The 23309-nt window shown below is 42.2% G+C and overlaps 1 protein-coding gene across 2 annotated transcripts in view; it reads left to right on the forward strand.

Annotated features, from left to right (window-relative positions):
- Positions 1–13374: 13374 nt before the first annotated feature.
- The window catches only part of PAK3 (p21 (RAC1) activated kinase 3), a 289242-nt gene continuing 279307 nt past the window's right edge, over positions 13375–23309 (forward strand). For both annotated transcript variants that reach the window (XM_073227404.1, XM_073227402.1), the window contains exon 1: positions 13375–13640. The gene's annotated coding sequence lies outside the window, so the exon portion shown is untranslated. The remainder of the gene's footprint in view (positions 13641–23309) is intronic.

The raw sequence follows: 23309 nt of genomic DNA on the forward strand, positions 1-23309 counted from the left end.
TCAATTTTTGCCCAGTAACATTTGGTTCCATGCTTTGACATTTTTTTCTTTCTGTGTTCTTACACTGAAATATAAATGAAAGTATTTCTATTATAAATAGTATATAACTGAAATTTGTTCTTTTATTCATTCTGGCAATCCTTCACATTTTAATTGAGGACTTAAGTCCATTTATATTTAGAGTGATTGTTGATATATTTGGACTTATTCCTACCCCTTTATTATGTACTTTTTATTTGTCCTTTTTGCTGTTTCATTTCCCTCCCCCTCTTTTCTTGATCTCTTTTGAATTAAGCTTTTTTTCTTTCTTTTTTTTAAATTTCATTTTCCTCTCTATTTGGAAGTTACATATTTCATGTCTATACTTTTTCTAATTAATCTTGCTATTTTAACATGCATAACTTAAAAAGTCTAAAGTTAATCATTTTCCATTTCCTTTAAAATTTAATTTCCAAAGGGGCCTGGCATGTTTACCCACACTCACCATGTATTGACTTCAGCATATCTGAAAACCATGGATTACATAGCACTCTTCCCATAAGCCTTCCATCTTCCCCAGGTTTGCCAGGACACATGTTAAAAAAATTCTTGCCCCATTTCATACATACACAAATTAGGTCCTGAAACAAAGAACTTGTCCATAGAAATAACTCATCTAATCAGCAAGGGAAACCAGATCTCTTGGTTACTTTTCCAATTGTGAAATTCAGGAGATTGCCTGGGAAAACTTTTTTCCATACTTAATATTTAAAAAATTTCGGTATACATTGCCACATAGTCCTTCTGAGAATTATACTAATTTACATATAGTATTAATTGAAATCTAATTTACACATAGAAATTAATTGAAATTAATGATCAATCTAACACTGACTTCCTTCTAGTTCTCAGAGGACAGGGACCATGTCTTTTTTTTGTACTTGTATTATAGAAAATTTCAAACACATACAGGAGTAGAGAGACTAGTTAATAAATTTTATTGAAACTTATACATCCCAGGTATGGGCAACAGCTTAAACAGGAAACATAGCAATAAAACAGAAGAAAGCAAGATGAAATAGGGTTGGGTTTTATGTTATATTTTTAAAGGTCAGATTATTTTAAATTATTTCTGTGCTTTGAGATTATAGTAAAACCTTAATTAACAGTACCCCAACAAACGGAAAAATTTTACTGACTAGATTATTTCCTGGTACTCTAAAGCCTCATTATAATATACTCATAATGGGGATTATTCTAAAAACTGAAGATTCATGGAATGATTTCTGAATAACCAATGGGCTTGTGAGGAAAATTGCAGTTCCTATGGCCAGGATCCTCATATGAACCTAAAATACTTAATGATGTAACTGGCCTACCGCTAGGCTACTGCTTCCACATCCATAGGCAATAAGATACTATTGACTGAGTCACTATGTAAAGAGCTCTGCCCAGGGCTCTGGGCAGAGGCAGAGATGCAGGAGGATTACAGACCTGCAGACTCTTGGATGCAGATGTAATTCTAGTGCTCAACCTATTGCCAGGAGAAAAAAGCTGGGTAATAAACCCTTTTACCCCAGGAACATTCCATTGTCATTCCTTGGTCTCACTGAATTCACAGTGAACTTTTCTGGGGCTGAAACTCACTAGCAAGACAATTGGCATAGTCAGCAGGATTCATTGTTGAACAAAGAACAGAACAGGCTGTCTTTATGGGAGCTGGTGCTTCAGTGTGCTGCCCCGGTGAATGGGGAGACAGTTAGTGTCCCTCAGTGGGCATGTGGTCTGAGGTCTACGCTTGCCTTCTAGAAGGCTGGCCCCTGCCAGGACTGGAGGCAGGTGGAGGTGATACCTGAGGCAGTAGAGGTGGCCCTTGGTATAATAAGGAGGTCCTTTGAGAAACAGAGTACCTGTGAGGTGGCAGGAATTGTGGGTTGGCTGTTTCACACAGTATTAAAAAAGTCTACAGATGAGAAGAACGTGTTCCTGAAAGAGACACAAGAAATGGCAGCATGAGAACATGAGCTGTGAACTGCTGTGGATTCACTTAAGAATGAAATGGCATTGATACAAGAGGAGGCTGCACAAGAATGCTAGCTGTGAGGTGCTGTGGAGGAAGTAAAAGATTTGTTAAAAAATGAAATGGTGTTGCTGCGAGGTACTATGGAAGAGGTAAAGGCCATGAAGGAGAATGTACCCCTGAGAAAAGCACAAGAAGAGGCAGTGTGAGAATGTGAGCTGTCAGGTAAAGTGGAGGAGAAGGAAATATTCCTTAGGGAAGCACATGGAAGAGGCAGCACATGAACATCACATGCAAGGTATTAATGTTGTCTTGCCAATGGGTTTCAGCCCTGGACAAGTTCACTATGGTTACAATGAGATGAAAAAAATGACAGTGAAACATTCTTGGGGTGAAAGGGTTTATACCCAACTTTATTCCCATGGTGGCAGGTCAATCACTAGAATCCCATTCACCCAGAGCGAGCCTGCATGCAGCAAGTTGCTCTGTGCCTCTGGGCCTCTATGCCCCTGCAGCCATCTCAGTCTCTGTCCTCGGCACTGCCACCATTCCAGTCTCTGCTCTCCCACAGCCTTGCAGCCCTGCAGCCATGCAGCAGCCCAGAGCACTGGGAAGAGCTCTTTATATAGAGCCAATCACAATGTATTGCCCACACGTGTGTAATGAACAAGCCAACCAGGGCCAAGTGAGAATCCAGGCCATAAGAATCTTCACTTTCTCCACACTCCACCACTCCAGGATTCTCACCTCTCAATCTTTTGCAATGTTCCCTGTGCGAGAAAGCTGGAACATTGTAACCAAATTCCACAATAACAAAAGAGGCTGTGACAATATAGAAATAATAAAAATTACAACAAATTACAAAATCCTCAAGCCTGAGGAGCTCCATTGCCACCACGTGGTCATCCTGGCTGTATTCAAACCAGTTCTACTCAAATGAGTTAACCAAAAGGGCCACATGTGGGCCTTACAGTGCTCACCTTCTCCAGCCTCTCCAGCAGAAAGTCTCACAGACACATAGGCTGATCTTGTTGCTCTGTTTCTGGCTTCTGCTTCTTCAGCCTCAGCAGCCAGAACCACTGGTTCAGTTTCAATTGTTGCCACAGTTCCAGTAAAATTCCATTTGACTTTCCATCCAATTTCTTTCTGTCTGCTCCTGCCTTTATCACATCAGCTCACATCTGGGTCTTCATGAACTTCACAGGGCCATTTAAATTCTTCCTTTGAGTGGCAGACCATATTTCCTTTTGGCTTTCATTGCTTGAGCCTGAGTATAGGAGCAGAGCATAGAGTGCTCCATGACCTGGGGAGGAGGCTCCACCTCTCCTGTTGCCAAGTCTTTATTTTCTTTTGGGCTTTCCACCAGCTTTCAACTAGGTAGAGTTTCAAACTAGGACAGGCTGATGCCTCCAGCACCGGCAAGGCCTCCATCCACACCTGTAGGTCAAACCTCGGCTCCTCCTTCATTTCCAGGGCTGACGGCCCTACTACACCGTTCACCTGCCCCATAGCAGCCTGTACTCTCATGCTGCCTGTTCTCATGCTGCTGCTTCTCAGGCTGCTACTTATTGGGCTGCCATGACATCTTTTACCATTTCCACAGCACCTCATAGTGACACCATTTCAGTCATCAAAAATTTTTTTACCTCCTCAATGGCACCTCTCAGCTCACATTCTCCTGCTGCCTCTTCTCATGCTTCCTGCAGGAGGATGTCTTCCTCCCTTACAGCCTTTCTCAATATTGTGAGAAAAAACTCCCCACAGTTCCCACAGCCTCATGGGCACTCTGTTTCTTTAAGGAATTCCCTATTTTGCTGAGTGCCAACTTTACTGCCTCAGGTGTTGCCTCTACCTCTTCCCAGCCCTGGGGTGGAGCTCAGTCTTGTAGGAGGCAAGTCACCTCAGACCACATGTCCACTGGGGACATGCCCCATCCATAGGGACAGCTTGCTGAAACACTCCTCCCATGATGGCAGCCTGTTCTGTTCTTTGGGCTACAGTGAATCCTGCTAACTATGCCAATTGTCTTGCCAGTGGGTTTCAGCCCCTGAAAAGTTCACTATGAATATAATGAGACTGAAAAAATGAGAGTGGAACATTCTTGGGGTGAAAGGGTTTATACCCAACTTTATTCCCATGGTGGCAGGTCAGTCACTTAAATCCTGTCCATTCAGAGCAAGTATGCATGCAGCAAGCTGGTCTCTGACTCTGGGCCTCTATGCCCCTGCAGCCATCTCAGTCCATGTGCTCAGTGCTGCCACCACTCCAGTCTCTGCTCTCCCACAACCTTGCAGCCCTGCAGCCCTGCAGCAGCCCAGAGCACTGGGAAGAGCTCTTAATATAGAGCCAATAACAGCATATTGCCCACATGTGTGTAGTGAACAAGCTGACCAGAGCCAGGTGAGAATGCTGGCCATAGGAACCTTCACTTTCTCCACAGAGGTGAAGGTAAGAAAGTTGTTGAAGACTGAGGTAGCATTGTTATGAGGCACTGCAGGAAAGGTATACTGTGTAGCAGAGGAGGCACTAGGGGGAGTGGAGAGAAAGGTGCCATCAGCTCTGGAAATGGAGGATCTGGGGAAGGATCAAAGGATGGTGCCAGAGGCACCAACCCCTCCTCTATTGAAAGCATGCCCATTGGTCATAAAGAAAATAAAGACACAACAACCAAGGCTTCCTCTGGGAGAGGTGTAGCCCCCTCCCCAGGTTGTGGAGCTATATGCTCTATGCTCCATCCCTATACTCAGGGTGAGCTGGTGGATTTGGACTTAAGAGTCAATATCAGTTTGGCTCCTGAGTCTTTGGGGTATAGGGGGGATGGAATTTTTCTGTCTGAATCAGAGATGGGAAAGCTGGCTTCACTGAAAGTTCATCCTGCCTTGAGGCAGTGATTACAAAATGCACATCAGACACCAATAGTCTACAGGGATGGTCAGTCTGCTTATGGACAGTGATACAGTGTTTGAATGAGAAGACCCGAAAGGGAGCCCTGAGCCCCGTAGACATGCTAACACATATTACTGCCACCCCTACACAACTGCAAGTACAAACTAAGGAGGAATCATTGAAGCTGAGGTTTTCCCACCAGAATAATATCTTGCTGTAAGCATCAACTGCACTAAACCCTGGAGACTCCACCAAGTGTATGTGGCCTTAGACCTTTTGACACATGGACCAACGATGGTTGGCCCTGCTGGCACCTTGGGGACAAGGCCTGGAATCTGGCCTCCTGTATATTCCTAGAGTAATATCAGAGTGGCCCCCAAAGATCACAGTAGTATATTCTGAATGGCCAGAAGGTAGGAGTATCTTACCAGGGAGTTTTGTTTTATCACTATGGTCAGTGCATGCACTTCCAATAGCATTACATATAGAACCTTCAGTAACCTCCATGGGGAAAGGAGTAAAAGTATGGTATACTAGACCTGGAAGGGACCCCCTTCCTTCTACAGTCTTATCATAGGACCACTTTCTTACATGCATCCTACATGATGGACAAGATTTGTCTATGTTGGTGTCCTTAAAACATGTGTCTTATTACTCTTAAGGTCTTTGTGGATTAGGCACACACCATAGGAAAAACTGCTACTCAGTGGGGTGCATGGAGTCCCATATCAGTACCGCTACTAAGTATGAGTCATGAACTCATCTGAGTAGAACTGGTTTTGAAAATAGCTGAAATAACCTCCTCAGGCTTAAAGATTATTATAATTTTTGTTACCTGTATCAAAATTTTGTTGTATCATAATTTTTGTTATTATCTGTATGTTGTTATCCTCTGTTGCTATTGTGGAATCTGGTTACAATGCTCCAACTTTATTGCTCAGGGACCATTGTGGAAGATTGACAGTGTGTAGATTGTGAGGCGAGAATCCTGGAGAGGTGGAGTGTGGGGAAAATGGAAGTTCCTACGACCAGGATCCTCATCCGAACTAGAACTACTTGATAATGTAATTGGCCTACTGCTAGGCTACCGCTTCCAAAGTCATAGGCAATAAGCTATTGTTAACCAAGTCACTATATAAAGAGCTCTGCCCAGTTCTTTGGGCAGAGATGAAGGAGAATTAGAGACCTACAGACTGTTGGATGCAGATGTAATTCTAGTGCTTGACCTATTGCTGGGAAAACAAAGCCAGGTAATAAACCCTTTTACCCCAAGAATGTTTCATTGTCATTCCTCAGTCTCATTGAATCCACAGTGAATTTTCCCAGGGCTGAAACCCACTGGCAAGACAGGGCCAAAAAAGAAATCAAATGGGAAACTGGAAAATATCTTGAGACAAATGAAAATACAATATACCAAAACTTATAAGATGCAGAAAAAGCAATATTATTGTGTGGTAATTGTCTACATTTAAAAAAGAAGAACTCAGATAAACTCAAACAAACAACCTAACTTTACATCTCAAGGAACTAAAAAAGAAAACAAACTAAGCCTGTAATTAACAGAAGGAAGGGAATAATAAAGATCAGAGCAGAAATAAACAAAATTAAGAACAGGAACACAATAGAAAAAAAATCAATGAAACTAAAGTTGGTGTTTTGAAAAGATAAACAAATTTCTAGCTAGACTAAGAAAAAAAGAAAAGGCTTAAATAAACACAATCAGAAATGAAAGATGAGACATTGAAATTGATGCCACAGAAATAAAAAGGATCATTAGAGAGTACTGTGAACAATGATACATCAACCAATTGGATAACATAAAAGAAACGGATAAATTCCTAGAAATATACAACCTACCAAGACTGAATCATGAAGAAATAGAAAGTCTGAACATATTTTTAACTAGTAAGGAGATTGAATCATAATTGAAAAGCTCCCAACAAAGCAAACTCCAGGACCAGATGGCTTTACAGGTGAATTTTATAAAACACTTAAAGGATTAATACCAATCTTTCTTAAACACTTCCCAAAAAATTGAAGAGAAAGGAAAACCTCCACACTCATTTTCCTGATTTCCACCATTTTTCTGATACCAAAGCCTGACAAAGATACTACAGGAAAATAAAACTACAGGCCAATATCTCTGATGAACATAGATGCAAAAATCCTCAACAAAAAATTAGCAAACCAAATTTAACAGTACATTAAAAATATCATTTACCAATGCAAAATGAGATTTATTCCTGAGATACAAGGATTGTTCAACATATAAAAATCAATTCATGCAATATGCCATATTAAAATAATGAAAGATAAAAATCAAAGGATCATCTCAATAGATGCAGAAAAAAATAGACACAAAATTCAACATACTTCATAATTTTAAAAACTCTTAACAAACTAGGAATAGGAGGAGATTATCTCAGTCAAAGGGTACCAAGTTTCAGTTATACAGAATGAATAAGTTTTGGAGATCTAATGTATGGCATGGTGACTATAGTTAATAATACTTGAAATTTGCCAAAAGAGTATATCTTAAGTGTTCTCAATACACACACACAAAATGTAACTCTTTGAGGTAATGGATGTGTGATTTAGCTTGATTGTAGTAATCATTTCACAATAGAGACACATACCAAAATATTACATTGTACACCCTAAATAATAGAATTTTTGATTTCTTATTATACCTTAATAAAGCTGAAAATAAAGAAGGAAATCACCTCAACATAGTATAGGTTACATATGAAAAGCCCATGGCTAATGTCATACTCAATGGTGAAAAGCTGAAGGCTTTTCTTCTAAAATCAGAAATAAGGCAAGGATGCCCATTCGCACCACTTTTGGAAGTCCTAGGCAGAGAAACTGGCAAGAAAAAAAGGCATCTAGATTGGAAAGGAAGAAGTAAAATTATTTCTGTTTGTAGATGACATGGTCTGATATGTGTAAAACCCTAAAGACTCCCTCTAAAACTATTAGAACTAACAAGTTCAGTGAAGTTGCAGGATACAAAATCAACATACACAAATCAGTTGAATTTCAATACATCAACACTAAACTATCCAAAAAGGAAGTTAAGAAAACAGTATGATTTACAATAATATAAAAAAGAATAAATAACTTAGAAATAAACTTAACCAAAGAAGTCAAAGACTTATACATTGAAAACTATAAAATACTGATGAAAGGAACTTAAAAAGACACAAATAAATGGAAAGACAACCTATGTTTATGGGTTGGAAGACTTAAGATTGTTAAAATGTCCATATTACCCCAAATGATCTACAGATTCAATGCAATCCCTATCAAAAGCGCCATTGGCATTTTTAAAGAACTAGGAAAAACAATCCTAAAATTCATATGGAACCACCAAAGATCCTGAATAGCCAAAACACTATTGAGCAAGTACAAGGTGGAGGCATCATGTTTGCTAATTTAAAACTGTATTACAAAACTATAGAATTAAAACAGTATGGTATGGGCATAAAAGCAGACATATAGATCAATGGAACAGAATAGAGAGCCCAGAAATAAACATACATTTATATAATCTACTGATCTTCCACAGTGGTGGCAAGAATACACAGTGAGGAAAGGATAGTCTCTTTAACAAATGGTATTGAGAAAACCATGTATCTACATGCAAAAGAATGAGATTGAACCCTTATCATATATCATGAACAAAAATCAACTCCAAATGGATTGAAAACTTAAACATAAAGCCTGCAACTATAAAATTCCTAGAAGAAAACATGGATGGAGGAATATCTTCATGACATTGGCCTTGGCAATGATATCTTGTGTATAACAACATCAAAAGCAACAAAAGGAAAAATACACAGGTGGGACTACATCAAACTGAAAAGCTTCTGCACAACAAAGGAAACTATCAACAGAGTGAGAAGGTGAGAAGGTAACTTAAGGAATGGGAGGAAATATTTGTAAACCACATATTTGATAAGGGGTTAATATCCAAAATATATAAGGAACTCTTACAACTCAAAAACAGTAATGATGATGATAATAATAATAATAACAACAAAAACCTGATTTTAAAATATACAAAGACTTGAACAGACATTTCCCCACCTATCAGTTCAAAGCAATTACTCCTGTTTTTCTTCAAGGTTGCTGGAGGAGCATAGTAGAGCTGAAAGAGCTCTGTGTTTGGAATTCAAGTCATGGCTCTCCTTGGGAGCTGTGTGGTCTTGGGAGAGTGACATAACCTTTCTGAGGCTTCGGTTAATCACTTGTGAAATAGCAACTGGAGATAATAACTAATGCCTCTTTACTGTTCTGGGTGTCTGTTATGATGTAGAGTAACATTACTTAGGTCTGGTCTTAGTCATGGGGAGTCATATACCTAAATGATTTGAGGGCACCATTATCAAGTCCCCACCACATACCCCATTACAGTCACTGTCCATCAGCATAGTAAGATGCTATAGAGTCACTATTTGTATTCTCTGTGATATACTGCCTTCCCTGTGTCCCCCCTACATTATGTGTGCTAATTGTAATGCCCCTTATTCCCCCTCTCCCTCCCTTCCCACCCACCTTCCTCAGTCCCTTTCCCTTTCACAACTGTTAGTCCATTCTTGGGTTCTGTGAGTCTGCTGCTGTTTTGTTCCTTCAGTTTTTGCTTTGTTCTTATGCTCTACAGATGAGTGAAATCATTTGGTACTTGTCTTTCTCTGCCTGACTTATTTCACTGAGCATAATACCCTCTAGCTCCATGCTTGTTGTTGCAAATGGTAGGATTTGTTTTCTTCTTATGGCTGAAAAATATTCCATTGTGTATATGTACCGTATCTTCTTTATCCATTCATCTACTGATGGACACTTAGGTTGCTTCCATTTCTTGGCTATTGTAAATACTACTGCAATAAACATAGGGATACCTGCCTTTTTGAAACTGGGATCCTGCATTCTTAGGGTAAATTCCTAGGAGTGGAATTCCTGGGTCAAATGGTATTTCTATTTTTAGTTTTTTGAGGAACCTCCATACTGCTTTCCACAATGGTTGAACTAATTTACATTCCCACCAGGAGTGTAGGAGGGTCCCCCTTTCTCAGCATCCTCACCAGCATTTGTTGTTCCTAGTCTTTTCTATGTTGACCATCCTAACTGGCGTGAGGTGATATCTCATTGTGGTTTTAATTTGCATTTCCCTGATAATTAGTGATGTGGAGCATCTTTTCGTGTGCCTGTTGGCCATCTGAATTTCTTCTTTGGAGAAGTATCTGTTCATGTGCTCCTCCCACTTTTTAATAAGGTTATTTGCTTTTCGGGTGTTGAGGCTTGTGAGTTCTTTATATATTTTGGATGTTAACCCCTTGTCAGATATGTCATTTACAAATATATTTTCCTATACTGTAGGGTGCCTTTTTGTTCTGCTGATGGTCTCTTTTGTTGTACAGAAGCTTTTTAGCATGATGTAGTCCCATTTGTTCATTTTTTATTTTGTTTCCCTTGCCTGAGGAGATGCATTCAGGAAAAAGTTGCTCATGTTTATATTCAAGAGATTTTTGCCTATGGTTTCTTCTAAAAGTTTTATGGTTTCATGACTTACATTCAAGTCTTTGATTCTTTTTTAGTTTACTTTTGTGTATGGGGTTAAACAATAATCCAGTTTCATTCTCTTGCATGTAGCTGTCCAGTTTTGCCAATGCCAGCTGTTGAAGAGGCTGTCATTTCTCTACTGTATATCCATAGCTCCTTTATCGTATATTAATTGACTATATATGCTTGGGTTTATATCTGGGCTCTCTAGTCTGTTCCATTGGTCTATGGTTCTGTCCTTGTGCCAGTACAAATTGTCTTCATTACTGTGGCTTTGTAGTAGAGCTTGACGTCAGGGAGTGTAATCTCCCCTGCTTAATTCTTCCTTCTCAAGATTGCTTTGGCTATTTGGGGTCTTTTGTGGTTCCATATGAATTTCAGTACCCAGGGTATTTTTAACACCCAGAACACCTGAGTTTCTATCATTAGAGATCCATTTCATTTGGCCTAGTGTTGTTTCCTGCCAGTCTTCCTTTTGAGAAGAGAAGCATGTAATGGCACTTCATTGTAAATGAATAAGCCAGGGCACTTTTTCCTGGTTGAGAAAGGCAGGGATTTTGAAGTCCAGGGATTAGAAGTGGGAAGGAAAGGGTGCAGCACAAAGAGAAGGGAAGGGTGGCAGAGACAGATTTCACCTCCTTCACAATTTTTCTGCAGCTTGCCTCTCAGTGTTGTTATGACTCACCCTCTCTGTGCTTGGCAAAGCTAAATGAGAGTAGTCTCTATTTGGTATGGAATCAGAACAGGGAGTCCCTGGCTGAATGTCAGTTCCAGGTATTTCTGATAGATTCTGAATGCAGTTCTTTATTAGATCTTTTGATGAACAGTCCTTTGAGTAAACCATGTACATTGTTACCAAATGGTTAACTGGAGTATACTCCCAATCTAATAAAATATCCATGAGTAGCAAGAATCTGAATCACAAATCCCTGCACAACCCTAAATGCCCTCTTTTCATCATCCAATCCTCTTCTCTTTCTCAGTTACATGCTGGTTCTCAGTAGCAGAGAATTCCTCCTCTCTATTTGTTTATCAGATGAATGCCCTAGCACCTGGCCTTTGATCGTGCTTCTCCTGGAGAAAAGCAATCTTTTCCTCCGCATTCCCTTAATGATGAGTTCCTCATAATCTTCTAATGCGTTGTTGCTTTTCTTTTCTCTAAAAATCATACCTGTCGTTTACTGAGCTTTTCTATGTCTCAGGCCCTTGGATCACTCCATTTCATTCACAGCTCTATACCTGTCTTACAGGTGGCTCACTGACAGTCATTCTCCCAGGTGTTTCAGCTACGGCTGTCTGGCTCCAGAGCAGAACTTCTGCCTGCTGCTGTAGCCTGCCTTTTTTGCTCGCTATCCATCTGCACACTCTCGGGGCTGCCCAGGCTGCTGTGTGGACACACGTTTCTTCCCTTGTTGGCAACCAATGATTCATTTTCGTTTGAGAGGATACAGATCTAGCTTGTGTGGGAAACAGTGAGAACATATTCTCACCCCAGGAAATTCAAATAATCCTCTTCCTATTGTCCTTTCTGTACCTCATTTCAACTATTCTTACAGTCGCTGGTGGCAAAGGAGTAATTATTTCTGCTAACTGGGGACTGAGGCCTAAAGGTCTTTAACCCTTTTTTACCCACTAACTTGGGAGTTGCACTTGAATGTACCAATCTAACTGCAAATAGTTTTTCAAAATCTCATTCTAGGTAACAATTCAACTTGGTTAGGCAATAAACCATTTATCTCTAATAGATGAATTTGGCATTTCTTTCCAAGACGTAATTTTAAAAGGGAACTTTAGCCTGAAAATCTGAAGACCCGAGTCCCAATTCTAGATCTGCCACTTAGTAGCCTGTTATATTAGGCAAATCTACTTAATCTTGCTGAATCTGTTTCTTCATCTGTAAAATACAAGCAACGATATTTTCCTTTCCTAATTCAGAGATGATATGGTAGGGATCCCATTGTTCGGAAGTGCTTTGTTAATCCAAAAGTGCTCTACAAGCATAAGGCATTAGGCAAGATGAAGTGAAATGCTGAAAAGGTCACCAGCAGCAAGGAGGCTTTTAGCAGAGCCCTAAGCAAAGGCTTCACCAAGGATTGAATCATGGAGACAAGTTGTGCCTCTCACAATTGGTTTCCCCTTATGTTTAGCTTTAGGAGTGCAGATCCAAACTGGTTTCCATCTGGATCTGTGATGATCTTCAACCCTCTGATCTCAAGGAAACCAGTCTTGGTTCTCACCTCAACTGAGTACTGCACTCCTAGAGGGGTAGCGAGTGGCATGAGGATTAAGCGACCCTCCATATCAGTGAAGCCAGGAACTTGGATAATGATGGCTGGGTAAGCGGACTATAAAGTAGAGAACTGATCGTATGCCACTTTGGTTACAAGCACAGAGATATTACAATGGAATGACAGACAGGAGAAGAAGTGGAATGTAGATCCTGTGTGAAGCTATGGGCACCTCAACTCCTGAAAGTCATTCCCAAGTTAGAACAGAAATTGCTTCTGGGTAGTCCCGATGGCCTGCCCAGCGCCGGGTGAGGGCTCATTCCATACAATGCGGTGTTGATGGTGGCTGTCCTTGGTCTCTTTCTATTCTTCTTGGCTATAGGCTTTCCAGAGATACGTGAGGATGCAAGCTACCCGAGCCCAGAAAGAAGACTGAAAGAAGGGGTGCGGACGTTAACAGCAGGCCTGCGCCCTGGTTCTGAACCCCTTCTCCCCGCCCTCGCTCCCTACCCCCAACCCCCATACCCGGGCCGACACAGACAGGCTTGGAGACCGAAAGGGTTTCACTTCCGCCTGGCTGCAGGAACCACAAGTTCCAGAGTAGGTGGAAATTGGAATAATCACAGTCCAAACACACCCAGATGCTCTCACACACCCAGACGCGCGCGCGTCCCTGGGCCACTGGGCGCACGTGAGCCCACGCCCCGCGCACCCAGCCCGCCTCTCCCTGGAGCATCCTCCGCTGCTGCCACTGAAGCAACCTCCTCCTCCTCCTCTCCTCCCCTTCTCCTCCTCCTCTCCCTCCCACCGCCGCCGCTGCTGCTGTGCCTCCTATCCCCTCTCGTCCTCCTTCCCCCCCCAGTTCCTGCTTCTCCTCCCATCCCTGGCGCCTCCAGCCTGGCGGCGAAGGGCAGAACCCTCGGCAGCGGCTCCCCTGCACTCAGGCGGAGAAGAGGCTGGAACAGGTCTGTGTGGGGCGCTTTGTTGAGGGGTGCTGGAGCGCCTGTGGCTCCCAGAACCGCTGTGAGGGCGCGGGCGGACGGGAGGGTAGATTACTTCCCTGTTTCGGGTTTTTTTCTATGAATGGCTGGCGCGCGATGGGGTGGGAAGGCAGCCGGGTCCCTTTGCCAGTTCGCCGTCCCTCCGGCTTCATGGCGAGAGCAGCGAAGCTGCCGGACTCCCGTCCCCACCCCGAGCTCCTCCCGCCCTTCTCTTCCTTTGCGTCCCCACTCCCTGCATCCCACTTCCCAGAGCTGAGCTTTCTCTTGTTCTGGGAGCTCATGGATGGGGGCGGGGAGAGATGGATGGAGTCAATCCTGCGGGGCACCTGGGTGCATGGGGCTTTGTTACCTACAACAAAACCCAGTCCTAAGCAGCTTCTAGTTACAGGCTAGGCTGCAGTCTGCCGTCGGTGTGGGGTGTGGGCTAGGCAGACTAGCAAGTGAGAGAATGTGAGGGAGGGGGCGCTCCCTGTGTGTGACTGGGCACAGAGGAATGCAGCTGTGTGTGTGTGTGGGGGGGGATGCTCGGGGTTTGGGTGGGCTTCCGTGAGTGTGAGGGGTGTGGTGTGTGTGTGTGTGTGTGTGTGTGTGTGTGTGTGTGTGTGTGTCTGCACCATGGGGCCGGGCTCCTCCTGGCATTACATGTCTTTGGGTATCATCCCCTGCCAAGCCAGATTGCAGTAACGCTCAGGCAGATCAGGTCCAACCTGTTCTGCCCACGTTGGTTTCAAAGTGATGGAAATCCCCCCAGCTGGGGCTGTTGCTTAGGACATTATGGATGTGGAATTTCCAGCCAGGTTGACCAAGCCCTACTGGACGTCATCATTGCTCCCCCAAAGATGCCCAACTTTCTTAGGTTTCCCTCTCTCAGCCAATGAGGAGCCAAAGCTTTCAGGGTGGTCCCTGTAGTTCATTAGTGGATCCTCTTATCTTTACTGCAGTGATGTTAGTTTTGGACTAGGATTGAGTTACATGTGTTTGGAGAAAAAGGAACATACAAGATGCACCTATGTATTAATCATGAATTTGGTTTAGAAGTGTTTTTTTTTTCCCTTGATCTGTAAGGTGTGAATTGGTATGGTCTTTTTTTTTTAATCAAAGAAAGAGATCCAAAAAAATGAACAGAACTGCTAGAACTTCTCTTTGACATTTCATTTGTGGTTTTAATAAAGCACTGTTTTCCAGGGTCCAAAAATGTACAGTTAAAGATGGTGATCATTCAGTCAAACAACTGACATTTATTAAACACCTGCTATGTGCCAGTAGTGATGTTAGGTATTGGAAGTATCCAAATGAATAAATGAATAAAACATCACCTCAGCTCTTGGGGAGTCTGGCAGGCAAGACGGAGTGTGTAAACAGATAATTACAGTAGAGTATGACAAGGGATGGCAGGGCACTGTAAGAGCCAGGAGGAGGGGTGCCTAGCTGAGTGTGGGAAGTATGATCCAGAAAGGCTTCATGGAGGAAGTGACATTTGACTGAGTCTTGTAGAATTAACTTGACTTGCCAGGTGGCTAAGTTGAAGGAAGAGCATGTATAAAGGCAGAAGAGTCATAGTTAAGTAAGACTACAGGGAGTCCTCAGAATTATTACTATCATCTCAGCAAACTAAGAATGAGTTTCCCTGGACTGGGGTGGTAATTAATGGTGAATCCAAAAGGAATTAGTATGGCGGATTGTTAAGGATCAGTGCATATCCTCATCTTAAGAAGTGTCCAGCTCATTTCTTGATACAGTGTGTTTTGCTTTAAGCAAATCTGGTATGTGTAAGTATGTATTTACAAAGCAAATGTTTGTATATATAAAACTATATGGATAGCATTCACACTGCAGAATTTGTTGCTTTACAAAAGGATTCATAGATCATCTTAAATAACAGTGCCTCTCTGACCTTTACAGTGAATATTTTTACCAAAAATCTATTTACATAGAGTTTTTGTTATAGCCGACGGATGGATAAAGAAAGGTATACCTGCATGGCATTTGCTATTTGCACAAAAAGTTAGCGATTTCAATGCAGGCACTTTCCCTCATGGTGTGGATAATTAATAAATACTAAAAGAAAATATGACAGTGGTAATAAATACATAGTAAACCCATTGTCTGTGATCTTTCATCATTTGGATTATATGTACAATACAAGTTAACCAGGATAGGGTCTACAGGGACTTTCACATTTTAAATACTGTTAATGGTGTCACTGGTAATTAATAAAGCACAAGATGTTTTGTGCTCTACGTTAGTTTTGAAATGAATATATGCTGACTACTTTAATACTCATGCAGTTAAGCCAGAACAGGGGCACATTCTGAGCCTCCTGTTTTGTTGTTTTGGTACTGATTGCATGGGCTGATTTATGGCACTGGAAATGAACCTAAGAGATGGATGATTTCTACTGGAAGTGCCTGATGGGCACAAAATTATGCTAGTTAAGAGTGTGGGCTCTGAGGGCTTGGACCAGCTGCCTGAGTTTCTTCTCCCTTAAATGAAGACCGAAAATAGCCCTTGGATCTATTTGAAAGGAATTCCAGCAGAAGTGGGTAAGCTTGAACTGACTTCCACCCTGATCTGGCTAATGCCTTACAGCAGAGGAAATGATGGTCTGGGGTCCTTTGGGTGCATCTAGGTCCTTTGTTCGCAGGCTGTCAATACCAGAAGGTATCCCGGTATCCCGCAATATCTCTAGGAAATGCCACTCAGAGCTTGGGCTGGACTGGAATTGATCTGTCAGTTGTGCCTATACTCAGATCAATCTAGTGGCTGGAACAGTGCCTCCCAATGTGGGTTCCAAAGAAGACTAGATCCACAGAGTGTATGTAGGTGTCATACACACACACACACACACACACACACACACACACACACACAGAGTTTTGTGGTCAAGTTAAATTTGGGAAATTCCTGCTTAAACAGAAACAGGGTTGTCTACTGCAGGGCTTCTAAAAACCTTTACTAGGTTAATGTATATTGTGATGCTCCAGGAGAATAGAATATGCAGCACTTCCCAGATGTATTTGCCCTGGTATTCCAACAAGCATTTAGCTGGACTGGTGTTGAGAAGATATTCTTTGGGCAATGCTGGGTGAGCACATTTACCGCTGGGTTTGGAGGCAGTCGCTATCTTGCTGAGTGAACTTGTATAACTCCCTTCACCCTCTAGGAGTTCCTTCCCCTGTGTGTAAAATGAGGCTGATAATAATCACTGCTCTCCGTGACTGGGATGGTGTGATGACAATTAAGATAATATCTCTGCAAGTGTTTTCACCTGCTTAGAAGAAAGGCTCTATATATAAACTCAAGGTTATTATGAAAGGGAAGTGAAGAATTAGGGCAATTATCTTGATAATTCAGACCCAAATCCTGTTTTTCTGCTGCATTATTGGGCAGGTTGCCTCAGTTCTCTGCTTTGCTTTGACTGCAAAGACCTGTCATCATTCAACCTTGGGGGTGACTCAGTTCTTTGGGCTGATTTCCTTTCACAGCCTGAAGATTTCAGTGTGGCCTTCAATTTCCTGGTCCAGTGGTGTCATCCGTACAGCTTCAAGAAAAAGCTCATCAATCCGAACACAGCCTGCTAACCGAAGAGCCCTGGACGTGGGAATTAAGTTTAGTTGAAGCCTTGCTTTATCTTTCAGACTCTCTCTCTTGCAGAAATAGTGCTTAAGGGCCATCTTTGCAACTAGCAGCTGCAGGGCCCATCTCCGGTGTGACCAGTCTCCGGTGTCCCCAGCACCCAGTCTGGGCTGGAGTCCTGTTCTCAGGAGAGGTTTCTTGAACCCAGTTTCCAGGGTCCTTTTTTGTCAATAGGAAGGCGTGGCCATCTTTAAGGAAATTTAAAGGCAAAAGGAAAAACACTCTTGTGACAATTGACCCTTCCTGATTCCCTGGAGTCTTAATTCCCACCTCTTTGCTTTACAAGCTGCCTTGAAAGAAGGATGTATTTCTTGAGAATTAACAGCTAATAATCATTGCAAACCAGATTTGGGGTAGAGACTGCTGTGCGGGCATTAGAGTTATTACTAGTTCTCCCGCTCTCAGCACATGGACCAGCCATTCTCTGCAATGAAGGCAGCAAGCCTCAGTTGCAGTAGGCAGGACTTAGGTTAACCGCAAGAGAAGACTATGGCTTTAAGGCTGTGATACTGGAATGTGAGTGCACAGTATTCTTTATTCTGGAGGGGTTAGTGGAAATGGATGTCCTGTAGGGGAGCTTCATAGCACAGTAGAGAGGCAAGTGCCTTCGGAAGTTCCAGGTGGTGCCACACCTTCTGTTTAGATGGGGCAAATGCCAGAGAAGTTAAGTGAGTGGCCTGAAGTCACACAGCTACCACGTGATAGAACAGCAGTTATCCTAAAGGCTCAAACTTAGATCTGCTGCCTCCTGATGATTTTTCTACTACACTTAGCTGTCTTCTTTTGTATTTCCATGGGTTGGCTCATCCAGCGAGAGGTCATGTACCACCCAGAGTTGGGTGGGTTCTATGTGGCAGCTTTTGCAGAGGGATTGGTTTCTAATGGAACCCTAAAAGGACAGGCTTCCCTCTCCCTCCATTCCTCTTACATGTATGGCTGTCTGATTTACCAAGCCAGGAAGCCAGTTGGAAACCTGAGGACTCGACTGTTCTGTGTAGATATTCAGTGGGTGATTCAATCACAGCCATCCCTTTGCTTTGGTGGTTATTAACATTTTTGTGGCTCAAGGACCTCCTTGAAAGTGTGATGAAAGTTACTGATGTAGTCCCCAAAGAAGGGCCCACATCCACTAATACGTGCATGTTGAGGTCCAGGGTCCTCCTCTGCTGGCCCTTGGTGTCAGTACACAGCCTTGGGGCACTTGTACATGCTCCCTCAGTACTAAAGATTCTAAGAGCTGAAATTGTCAAACTTAACTTAGAGGGAATTGGAAATACTTGGATGAGCCTTGTGCCAAGTGGACTGGGGGAGGAGAGTTAGCGTGGAATTTCTTTAGGATAAGATAATGGGATTGACTCCTGGACTTGAGGTAAAAACAGAAAAGGAGCTGAAATGAGCTAGCCATGTCCCCTTCTCCTCATGTTATGAAAGAGATGGGGGAAAGGCATGGCAGGAAGAAGAGTGGGAGATTTGGAAGGATGAGAGATTTGGAAGGATCAGAGTGGGAGGTCTTTCTAGAAGGGTTTCAATCACATCATAATTGCACAAAATGAAACTTCTGAAAGAATGTGACAACCCTTCCTCCGTTTCTTACCCTAGTTCAATTTCTCAAAAGCAAGAGCTCATGACTTTGGGTATTAGAAATTTTCTGAGATGGTGGAACACCATGTCTTTGAAGAGGACACTGTTAGAGGCTGGGAGATTGTGGGAGAGTGGCACAGCTTGCCTTACTTCTTGTTTTAAAAAAGTATTTTTACAATTGAAATACTACATGCTCATGGTTGTAAAAATAGAAGTATGAAGTAGAATGTTCCTGGCCTTTCCACCACTCATCCCCCACCATGTTTATAGTTTGGTATGTATCATTTTGTGCATGTTTTGATGAATATTCATATATGTATTCAAGTGCATAAAATAATAAGAGATGTGACCAATGGTCCACATACTGTTCTACAACATGCTTTACATTGAACTCTGACTGGAAGTCTTTTCCTGCTGCTACATATCTAGCATTTCATTCTTTTTAACAGTTGCGTGGTATTCTGTTTCATATGGTAGTGACATCATTTATTTAACCCAACTTCATTGATGAAATTTTGCATTATTTCTAATTCTTTAAAATTATTAAACATTGGTATACCATATGTCCATTAACATGCATCTCTGCATACAACTGCAAGTGTATAAATTCACAGTAGTGAAATGGTTGGTTCAAAGAGTTTGGCCTGTATGTCTTTGGTTTTTAACAGAGCCTGCTAAATTGCCCTCCAGGAAGGCTGTAGTGACTTACATTCCCCCCAGCAATGGCCATTTCTGCCTGCTCTTCCTCGCCAATTTTAGATATTATTGATCTTTTTCATCTTTGGCAATGTGAGAGCTGAAAGAAATCTTTTTCTTCGCAATTTTTTTGCGGACTCAAGACGTTGAACATCTTTTCATAAGTGTATTGGCCATCTGTATTTCTTCTGCATTGCCATTTCATATCCTTGGCCTGTTTTTCTATTCAGTTCTTTTTGTTTTGATAAGTAGTATCTCTTTATGTATTTTGGATAGTAACTGTTTAACTATTATCTGTGTTGCAAATATATTAAGCAGTATATTATCTTTTAACTTTGATTTTAGTATTTTTCATTGTATAGAAATATTTAAAATTCAAGAAAATCATGATTGTCACCCTGTTCCTTTCTGAGCACTCAAACAATGCCAAAGTGAATATCCTTGGACTGTATCATATGAACTTAGCCCATCATTTACTTAAGATAAATTCCTAGGGCTGGATTTGTTCAGTTAATTTTTTCTAGATATTGCCAAATTGCTCTCTGAAGTGGTTTTTTTTAACTAATTTAAACTGCATGCACAGTGTATAACAGTAGACTTTGCTCCTTCTCTTGATGTCTTCTGATAATTAAGGTCTTGCTTCTTAAATCAACTGCCAGGCAAGAATTCATATTTGGCACCACAAAAGGCCTAGAGGAGAATTCCCTAACTGTGCATGAGACACATGTAATACATGTTTCACCTTCAATTATTTAAGCAAACATGCTTTTTAATTCATTTCCAGCTAGAACTGTGTCCAATGCATTTTCCAACAAGTCCCTCTAAATTCACTGTGAAATGAATGGCCATTTCGGGTCATTTCTATTGGCAGCAGCTTCTGCAGCAGATAGTGGTGAATTGACTTTCGAGATCTACCTTGTGAGACATTTGGAGAAAAACTGCTGCATCTTCACTGACCTCTGAGGTCAACTTAGGTTGGTTCCAGAGTTTTCCAGAGGCTGAGTGCTGAGTAGCAGTCAGCTTCTATCCAACTTGACTTCCTGCAAAGAGGACAAGTTTGAGGCCCTCCCATGAGAAGTTATTCTAACAGAAATAAATAATGATGTCACCCTCTGCAAAGGGAATAGTGGCAAACAGGTTCAGGTGTAGCTTTTTCCCTCACTCTGCCTGGGCTTGCTGCTGCCACTGCTGCTTCTGTCTCTTTTCTGCTGGCATCCAGGTACAGTCAAAGGGAATCTGGTGTTTGCTTTAGGCCTATGGATTGGGAGAAGATGGAGATCACAGTGGTTAGATGGATGGTTGAAGAACTGTCTTTTATCTTAAGAGTGACACTAGCAACCTTAAAATCTCCTGGGGGTGAGAGAGCAGTAGGGGGAGCAGGCAAGAGTCGTGATAGTTGTTACCCATTTTACAGATGGGGAAGACACATTGGGAAAGGAGAAATGCTCTGAGAATTGGACATTGCTAGAAAAGATTCCTGACATAGCCCCCAACACTTGCTAGTTCAAAATTTGGCAACTTGTCTCCTCTAGGGATGGATATTTATGCTTTCTTGAAAGTGCAACTTCCTAACTTGATAGATTTAGGAATGCCCTTTGTACTTACCCGTCCTTCACTCTACCTAGTGTGGTACTTACACAGTCCCACCCCTGGGATGCCTTTGAGCTGTCAGAAGATGAGTGGATTACTGTCCCCAAAGGAATAATTTGGATTATTTGAACTATTGACAGTTATGATTGGTGGTTTCTTACCTCACAATCTTGGTATTTGGCAAATAGCTTTAGATCTTACCTAATATTTGTTGTTTATTTCTTTTAAAGTCTGGGAATAGAGTAAGTATAGTTCACAGGGGAACCAATGGCCAGATAATAGAATTATTAATCTTGGCTTCCTTGAAGAAGAAATGCCTCTGGTTGTTAAGCTAATGAATGTCCGATCATAAAGCTAGAGTGTCTCCTCTTCAATACTGAATAATTTAAATCTGAAACATTATAGCCGCAAATAGGGTCTCTACACATAAATCATGGGATACATTTCTTATGGATTGTCAAAAGGGCAAAGGTCATGTTTTCTTTTCTTTTTAAAGCTACACCTGATGCTACTAGTAGAACCTGGGATTGTCATGTTTTGTTTTGTAATGAATTATTCTGCAAAGGTAGCATAGTTTGTTTTCTTTTTTTAACTCTGATTAGAACCAGAAGGGGACATCTCTCTTCATACTTGAACTAGAAAGGAAAATCTCATGAACAGGCAAAGGAGGTCACTGGAGCTTATAGTGAATCAGGAGGCAGAAGACCCGGGTTCTACTTCTTGTTTTGTTGTTAATTGGCTAGGTAAACTTGAACCAATGCTTAAATGTCTCTGAGCTTTAGGTTCCTCACATAGAAACTGAGGACATCATGAGGAATAGCTGGGCTATACTGCAGTGCCTCCCATTGAAACAAGGTGTACTCATATCCAAAGTCAAAATTTTTGTGACCGAATCACTTGGGGGCACTTAAAAAGAATACTTGGAGGCTCCTCCTCAACCTACTCGATCTGCGACTCCCAGAATGGGTGCAGGAACTCTGGTAACTGGCTTCTTCAGTGAGTCAGAGGCGGCTGTAGCTGCCACCCCTGGTAACTTTCAGGAGGCAGGATCCCCTGGGCTTTCTGGCCTGAGGGAATGAGGCCATTTTCCAAAATGGGGAAGTCCAGGTCTCCCAGTAGCTCTGACTTACAAGCTTCTGAGGCTGCATTTGGGGAAGCTGGTTTTTAACCTAGTTCCCTGGGGCTGATTTCTGCAGAGGAGAGCACAGAGCAGAATGTTTTTCATAGGAGTGAGACTGGATGAGCATATTGACCAGTTACTCAATAATGAGCATGTCTCAGGCCCTTGAGCCCACAATTTTCAGTAGAAGCGTTTCTGAGAAAGGACAAAGTGATTTCTTTAGCTCAAACTCTTCCTGCCCAAGCTCTCCTTGGAACAGCATTAGCAGTTTCTGTCCCTCCTTTGACTTTTCAACTTCAGTTTCTCTTCCCGTCATTAAATGCACGATGTTGCAATAGGTTCTCTTCCTTTGTGGGATTTCGACATACTAGCTTTTCAGGCCCCAAGTCCCCGGCCCCCACTACACTTAAGACACCTTCCACCAACCCATCACCTCCTCCCTTCATCACATCACTGATTTTGTTTCCTTCAGCCACAGACCCTGTCTCAATACTGTCCTGCCCTCTGGATGCCCAAAGGAAAGGAGTCGGCATCAATGCACACCCATTCGCCCCACTTATTTTCTTGTCTCAGCCTTCAGCCCTTTGCTTCATTGCAGGGGAAATTGGAGCTAGAAAAATGCTTCTCCAAGGCAAACTCAGAGACAGCAAGTCTTCCTTTTTATATATAGCTACCATGTATTGAGCTGTGCTAGGCGCTGCGCTACTCTCTTGGCAGGCATTATCTCATTTAATCCCTTTCACAACTCTGTCCGGAAGGCACTAGTGGTATTCTCATTGTATAGAGCAGGAAACTGAGGCTCAGAGCAGCTGAGTGATCTGCACAAGTTTTTAGCTGCTGAGCAGCAAAGTGGACTAGTGTGTCTGGTTCTGGAGCCTGAATGGCTAAACAGTGGATTCCATTGAGGGTTCTCTCGGTAATAAAGCTGTGTCATGCCAAAGGCAAATATATGAAGCAGCACATTTTCTTGGGTCTGAAGAGTCTGCATTTGGTGAAGTCTGGGTAACCTA

The sequence above is a fragment of the Manis javanica genome, chromosome X (genome assembly GCF_040802235.1).
Source record: "Manis javanica isolate MJ-LG chromosome X, MJ_LKY, whole genome shotgun sequence".
Lineage (NCBI taxonomy): Eukaryota > Metazoa > Chordata > Mammalia > Pholidota > Manidae > Manis > Manis javanica.